Consider the following 8,271-nt stretch of genomic DNA (forward strand, 5'->3'; position numbering starts at 1 on the left):
CTAAGTGAATCGCAAGTACTAGAAAAAAGTAGAAAAAAAGAAAACAATCTGGAATGATTTTAGAGAAAGTCTTCTAAGTTTTATAAATTTAAGATTTCCCATGGATACAATCGAGCAAATTGACCATGAAGTTTAACAATTTATTGCTGATGTGCAACAGGCTGCTGAAGAAAGTACTCCAACATTTTTTAATACAAGACAAAATGAAATAAAATATTGTTTAGAGATAAGAGAGTTGATAATAGAGAAAAGAAGAGCTCGAAGAAAATGGCAAAATACTAGATTTCCAGATGATAAAACAACGTTTAACCGTATAAGCAACAATTTTAAAAAACAAATTTACAAATTCAAAAACGATTCACTCAGTATATTCCTTAGGAATTTAACGACTGATGGTTCAACCGATTTTACGCTATGGACAGCAGCCAAGCGCCTGAAAAGACAGCAGTTACAAAACTTGCTGAATTTCAAGATGAAAAGGCTAACTTTTTCGCTAAACACCTTGCGAATATCTTTAAGCAATACTCTTCAAACGCTGCTGAGAATAGCTTACAGTTTGTTGATAAGATAGATGAAAGTGAAATACCAATTGTCAGACTTAAAGAAATAAAAAGAATGTGTTTACATCAACTATCAAATAAAAAATCACCAGGTTACTATCTAATTACTGCTCAGGTTATAAATGAAATGCCATTGACAGCCTCATACGATTCCATTATATAATAAATGCATGCCTTAAGCACCGGTATGTCCCACACCATTGGAAAATTGCTGAAGTAATTGTCATACCAAAGCAAGGTAAAACACCTAGAGAAGTGACGGCTTACAGACCAATATCGCTTATACCAACTATGGCAACAGCTTTTGAAAAACTGCTTCTGAAGAGACTTAGCAAAATCATAGAAGAAAGAAGGTTTATCCCAAACCATCAGTTAAGCTATAGAAATAAACATTCCACGATAGACCAAGTTCAAAGAATATCGGATGTAATAGAAAAAGCGTTAGAAGAAAAACAAGTATGTTCAGCTATTTTCTTAAATGTTGCTCAAGCTTTTGACAAGGTTTGGCATGAGGAACTTGAGTACAAACTGCAATGGGATCTTCCCAGGCAGTACTTTTAAATATTAAAATCGTATATCTCAGACCGATTGTTTAGAGTAAGGTACGATCAAGAATACTCGGAATTGAAGAAAATAGAAGTCGGTGTACCACAAGGAAGTTTCCTAGGTCCTACCCTGTACTTTCTATACACAAGGGATATTCCAGTTCTTAATCACACCATAATGGCTACTTTTGCAGATGATACAGCAATTTGGTACCCGACATATGTGTCTCTAAGGCAGCAGTAGAACTGCTAAATGCCGTCGACACAGTGAGAGCTTGGACCGAAAAATGGCGTATCAAACTCAATGAGAGAAAATGTTCAAATATAAACTTTACAAATAAAAAGATAAACAATATTGCAATAATCATTAATAATCAAGCTGTACCTTACGCCAATACGGCCAAATACCTTGAATTGACTTTGGGTGCAAAGATTGAGTGGAAAGAGCACATCAAAAAGAAAAGAGAAGAACTAAACTTGAAATACAGAAAAATGTACTTATTACTTTATAACAACTCTGATTTATTAATCCAAAACAAAATAATGCTGTATAATCAAGTACTAAAGCCTTTTTTGATCTATGGAATCCAATTATGAGGCTGTGCAAAGAATACAAATACCAAAATCATCCAAAAATTCCAAAACAATGTCCTTCGTGGAATATTTAATGCACCTTGGTACATAAGAAATACCGATCTACATCGTGACTTACAAACAGAAATGGTTATAGAAGTTGTTAAAAAATACGCTGTATCGCACAACCAGAGACTGCAAAGTCATACTTATTCTGAAATGGAGTCCGTCTTGAATTTAAGAAACCATGTTCAGAGACTAAGAAAAACCAAGCCTCATGAGCTTATGGTCGAAAAAAACATGGGAAAGTATTAAAAGTTTAAACTTCCCCCAAAGTGAATGTACGAAGTAAAGAAAGAAAAATCGGAAGTCAATCCTTCAAGGTTGGTCCGGATGAAGAGGTGGTTTTAGTGGTTAAGAGTCCCACACTACTTGGTATCGAATACTGCCAAGTATCTTTTGAAGGTCAAAAAAATACAGTTTACTTTTAATATGTCGAATTCTTAGGGAAAACCAGAAATTGTTGAAGTTAGAGAGAGTTTTAAAAAATTTGGTCTTAATTTTTTGAAAATTTTATTTGGTAAAAACTAAATACATATAATGACCTACACAAAAAACAAAAGCTTCTTGCTTCATTTAAATTAAATAAAAATACTGATTGTGCTAAAATCATTCCACTGATCTAATTGTTTCCCATATTGAGGAGGAAGTGTTTCTGGGGATTGGAAATCCTTCCGACATTTTAAATTTTTTTCTTGATTCCCTTTTCAATTTCTCCAAATAGTTTATACAAAATTATTTGTCAAAATAACATCCTCAAATGTCTCACAAAATTGTAACCAGTATGTAACTATCCTTGAAAAAAAAGGTGTAATCCAGCCTCTACTTTATGGAATGTTGTAAGCAATTACATACCGACTGATTTACTTTTTGGTTTTGAATTAAAAGAAACAGGGCATAAATTTGACTAAAGGCAAAAAACGGTGCAGAAGTTGTGTATATTCGACTTAGGGAATGCTTTTTGTATGGAGCACAGTTAAGGAGAGTTTGGATTTAGGGAAAGTCGACTTTAATTGATTTTCCAATAATAGACTATTGCATTATAATCAAAAAAAGAGACTGGAACCCACACTGATTCTGTCGATTTGTCTTACTTATAAGGTTTGTAGATTTTCATGATTTGTTAAAAAAAAAGTTTTCAATTGAATTATTCTAAAAACTTTAAAAATTACCAACAATATTTTGTATATAATGAATGTTTGATCTCAAAATCTATTTTTGTTAACGAGAATTTTCAGTCGTTAACCAATTTTTACCAATTTTAAAAGCATTTCTTAAAAGTTTTTATTTCTTATGTAAAAACATACAAATGATATGAATAAAATTAATTTTAAGTCAATACCTTCTATTGTTCACGTGGTATCGAGTACCGAACATCATTTTTATCAAATGTTCATGCTTTCGTAGATTTTATTTTTTTTTATGAAAAAAAGGACTATTGGATTTTTATCGAAAATTCACTGAATTTCGAAAACAATATTTTATCTGAGATAAAATAAGTTTGAAACCAATATTTTTAATTTTTGAAAGAACACTTGAGTCGAAAACCAATTTTTACGAACTTTAAGAAATGCTTTTTTTAAGTTTTTATTTTTTCTTAAGAAACTTTCGATTCGATTTTTCAAAAAAAAAATTACCGAATGTTCAAAACGATATTTCCCATAAAACAATATTTTATATCATTTCCTTTCGATAATGTAAAAAAGTGCGCACTTTTTTAAATTAACAAAACTATTATTATTTGTCGCACTTTTTTAAATTATCCAAACTATTTTTATTTGTCAGCCTATTTACAGCATTTTGAAATACAGCATTTGTGACTACAAAAAATAACAAATTCAATAGCTGCAAAATTAAAGTTTCCTGCATTTTTTTTAACATCATGCCCCTCTTTCTCTCTTGTGTACAACAAACTTTAGTAATATAATCAGAAAGCCAAACTCTAATTTAAAATATTTGCTCGAGCTGTAAGAACACCCGTTTTCAATATTATTAACTTGCGGTTTTCTTCAGATTTGTGTAACACAGGTGAAACCTAAAAACTTGTGAAGATTTTTCGAATATTATAAAAGAAAGTATAAAAAATTTAACTGATTGATGAAGAAATGAATTATAGATTTAGATTTAATTGAAAAAAGCTACTTCTAAAAGCTCTATACGTAGTTTTTCTAATTTTTAAAAGTCATATCTCTAAAACATGAACTATGCCAACCAGTGCAACTTCATGGCCGTCTATAGTTATTTTTAAATGTTTTACAAAATATTAATAGCAATATTTTATCTGAGTTAAAAACAAATTTAAGTCAAACAGTTTTCACTGTCCTCAAAATACTTAATTCGACACTCATTTCTTTTTTTGTTGTTTTTGCAGGTTTTCTTGCTTAATTTAAAGTAAACAACAATTTTTCTTTTGCGTATATGGTAAAATAAGTTTGATTTCAATATCCGTTTTTGTTCTTAAGACTTTTGTGGAAAATAGTTTTTACCAACTTCAACAGCATTTTTCATATAATTCTTCATAGAAAAATACCGATGTCATTTGTCTAAATGAAGTGAAAACCTTCAATTTTTTCGAAACATTCGAATCGAACATCAAATTTTACGAATTTTTTGAAGATTATTTTTTTTTCATAATATAAATAATATATAAACAAGCTGAAATTCAATTTTTACCAACTTTTAGTAAATTTTTCTTCAAGGTTATTTTTTTTATAAATAACGGTTACCACAATTGTCTTAAAATGTTTACAGATGTTATAAACGTTATTCTTCGTTACATACAATAATTATGGAGATAATATTACTTATTGTTGGTAAAGTATTTGGGATGTCAAATATTTTCTGTAGGTTTTTTGATTAAAAAAAACCGCTAGGTAATTTTTATTTCTTATCATAATAGGTCTGATTCGTCAAATTGAACATTTAAAACATTTCTCGACGCTTCAAGGTCCAGAGTCGAAATAAAAGATTTTTGGAAAGATATCTTTTCGTGCGTGTGTACGTATGCATACGTTCGTTCGCGACGTTTATTTCGTCGTCCATAGCTCAAAAACCAGAAGAGAAATCGACTTCAAATTAATTTTGTTGTACAGATAACAACGCATAAAGATGTAGAAAGGGCTTTTAAGAAAATTGGTGTTTTTTTTACCATGGCATTAAAAAAAGGGTGAACATTCAACCCTAAATATTACTATAAATAAGGACGCTAGAGACTTAAATTAAATTTTATATAATATATTGTAACGTGATACCGAACTGATATATTTTTTGAAAAGAATTCAATTAACGGTTTTTTGTAATAACTAAATTAAAATTTGTCACTTCGAAAAATTTTAGGAATAAAAAGTGATTTCATCTAAAAAGAATTTTGTGCAACATCTGGTACAATTTTGAGAAAAATCGAATGGACAGTTTTTTTTACAAAACAAAAAAATTTGATTTTCAACACGAATATCTTTTAAAAAATTTTAGATTATGGCTTCCAACTAATTTTCACTTTTAAGAAATATTGTTTTCATCATTCCATTATTAAATGTTTTCAAAATCATACTAATTTTGTATTACGTTTCTTATATGATAGAAAATATTCACTAATGTTAAAAGTTTGTGAGATATTTGGGTCAATTTTTTTAAATAGCTGTTGTAAAAAAAACTACTTTTTTAAAGTTCTTTCTACATCCTTCGATGTTATGGTGTGAAAATTGAATCGATATCTTTACTGTCTTTTGAGATAAAAAAGTCGGAAAATTGTATCCTGAACGTTCAAACATCTTTCTTAAAACCTATGATTTCAATTCTAAAGGCCTTGAAACGTTTAAAAATTCCAAAATTTCCAATTCGTCAAATCGGATTAATTACAATAACTTCTTATGAAAATTAAAAATTGTACTTATTTCAAGTTTGCAAAGTGCAATGAGACTGGTTTTGATACTTGATAAGAAATATTTTTAAGACAAATATGAAGTTTGTATAGTGAAAACAAAATCCTCTGAAGCAAGCTCCAAATTCACTTTTATCTATATAAAAACATTTTCTTCTATAAATAACTTTAAAGTTTGAATTAATGATACAATTTTTTGAAAAAAATGATAAAATGTAAAAAATACATAAACACAAATCACTAAGAGAAAAAACCATCATCTATCACAACATAATTTCAAATCGATTCCAAAAAATTCAGTGTTTAGTTTTGATGTTTTGTAAAAATAGACATTCGTATAACGAATAAAAATAAAATACAAACAAAAAGTCTGTCCCAAATTCCCCACGTGTGAATATTTTTCCTTCCCTCACAATTTGGAATATCTTTTCATTCGTACGATTTTCCCTCATTTGCTTTTGGAAAAACTTTCACAAAAAAAAACACTAATCACCCGCGCACTTTCAAACGCATTTGCAAGTATTTTCATAACAAGGCGACAAAAAAGAAGACAAAAACAACACACAAAAGATACAAACTAAGTGTTGCTTTTATTGTTGTTCGTTCCAAACCAACAACATGAATTCTTGAGGTTACCACGCTCTCTCTTGCACCACTCTCACAGATACATCTTTGAATTAAAATATTATGAAGACAGAAAAAAAAATCATTTGACCGAGATTTGAAGAAGAAAAGAAAGACAAATAAAAAAAACACACAGAAACTATTCACGAAAGCCACGCAAAGAACCGCTCGTTAAAAAGGTGCAATGCAAAAGATACAAAAAATAATGTTTCTTTTAACTTTAAAACATTAATCACATAATCCGCGGATGTAAGACATCTTTTTCTTTTTTGTTTTTCTTTAATTGCAGCAATTAGATTTTGGTTTCCTTTTGTGCTGTGGCGACTCTCGACGAACAAAAGAAACCGACAAAAAAAGAATTCAAGTTGAATAACTGTGAAGATTGAAGACGCGTCAAATTCATCAATTATATCTTCGTTTTATTTTTCCTTCTTTTAACTTAACCGGTCGGTGTGGTGTGTGATGCAAATTTCATACCGTTACACGCTTTTCACTCGCCAAATAATGTGATTTCGAAAATTTTCACAAAATTTAAATATACGAGTCGATTATACACAATCGCACCTCTCTTTCTCTTTCACTCACTTTTGATTTCTCTTCACTCCGCAAAACCCGTCAAGATCGCACGTTTACAAAAATGTTTATACCTATCCACAATCTTTTAAGCTTCTAACCGTTTATCGAACCGATACCGATGACTGCCAACTGATCACTGATCGTTTTCTCTGCAGCAACTTGCCTCCTAGTCGCCTTAAAACCACCTTTCCACCTTCCATCGGAGATCGGATGGCGGCGACTTCGACTTCGACTATGACGAACGATGGTGGCAATGGCTGGAATTGGAATGGAATTCCTCCTCTTAAAGAGACAGTCTCTCCGTCTTCACAGTCCACACGGGTGTCTGAACTGAGGAGATCTTGTGTTGGTTGTTGGCTGTTATGGTTGACAGAGAGCATCTCTGTAACCGCAGCACCACCGCAGAACCACCTCACCATACCAACCCCAATCCATTCGTCACCGCACCGGCTAAAAGTTGAAAAAGCCGTTCCTCCTAATCTTGGAGCTGAGATTCAACTTTTGAATGCAAACAAATAAAATCCCACCTGTTTGACAGCTCAGCTGTCAGTGCGGTTATTCTTGTGGAGGTGTGTTACTATGCTTAGTAGCAGCAGTTCATTGGAATACAATAATGAGATGAAGCAGAGGAAGCATAATGATGATAAACTACGTTGCGAAGGAGAGTTCAAAATATGTATAGGAAAGGAACGCCAAAAAAGAAAACAACAAAAACTTGTCGGAAAACTCAATCAATCATTAAGTTGGAATGTTTTGAGTTTTAACAACATAAGCTTGAGGAATTGGGAATTTTGCAAAATTTGTCTTTCTCTCTTTATTGTGTGTTTGAAGATTTTGAACAGCTGATCGATTTGAGATGATGTATTTTTTTGTTTTCTTTTTGTGCTTTTCTTCTCAACGGATTTCTTGTTGTTGTTGTAGGAGAATAGAAGACCAATCTTAAGTTTAGTGTTACCAGATTAGCGATATTTAAAATATGTTTTGTTTGTTAACGTTTATTAATACAGGAGTATTTTTTTTGCTAATTAGGCATAACATTTCTCGATAAACAAAAATGTTCCACATACGTTTGGCCCGTTGCATATTTATTGCTATAATGAAAATTGTATAACAATGCAGTTTACTTTCAGGCTAGCTTTCAGAAGTTCCTGGATAAAAATGTGTTAGAGGTGTATTCAAGAGAAATTCTTAAACTATGTTATGTTTGCTACAGGTTAATAAAGTTGTGGGGGACTTTAATCTATTTAAAAAATGTTAATAGTTTTATTAATAATTTGAATTGGAGATTTAAATAAAACATGATATTCCGATGGTAGAGAAGTTGAAAAAATACGGACTCTGATTTCGTCCATCTGTCTGTGCTCGCTCCCAAAAAATTTGTACTTATTTATTTAAAATATAAATTTATACAATAATTCAATTTTAAATTCTATGGAGTCTGGTCAAAACGGCA

General features: G+C 30.9%; 1 protein-coding gene across 3 annotated transcripts in view; it reads right to left on the bottom strand.

The window, feature by feature from the left end:
- Positions 1 to 6,966, bottom strand: part of LOC129938951 (dual oxidase) — a 94,580-nt gene extending 87,614 nt beyond the window's left edge. The window contains exon 1 of one of the 3 annotated variants that reach the window (XM_056046791.1): positions 6,828 to 6,966. The gene's annotated coding sequence lies outside the window, so the exon portion shown is untranslated. Of the gene's footprint in view, positions 1 to 6,719 lie in introns of all 3 variants that reach the window. The other 2 variants (XM_056046792.1, XM_056046793.1) reach the window with 2 other exon arrangements.
- Positions 6,967 to 8,271: the final 1,305 nt, after the last annotated feature.

Source organism: Eupeodes corollae, chromosome 1 (genome assembly GCF_945859685.1).
Source record: "Eupeodes corollae chromosome 1, idEupCoro1.1, whole genome shotgun sequence".
Classification (NCBI taxonomy): Eukaryota; Metazoa; Arthropoda; class Insecta; order Diptera; family Syrphidae; genus Eupeodes; species Eupeodes corollae.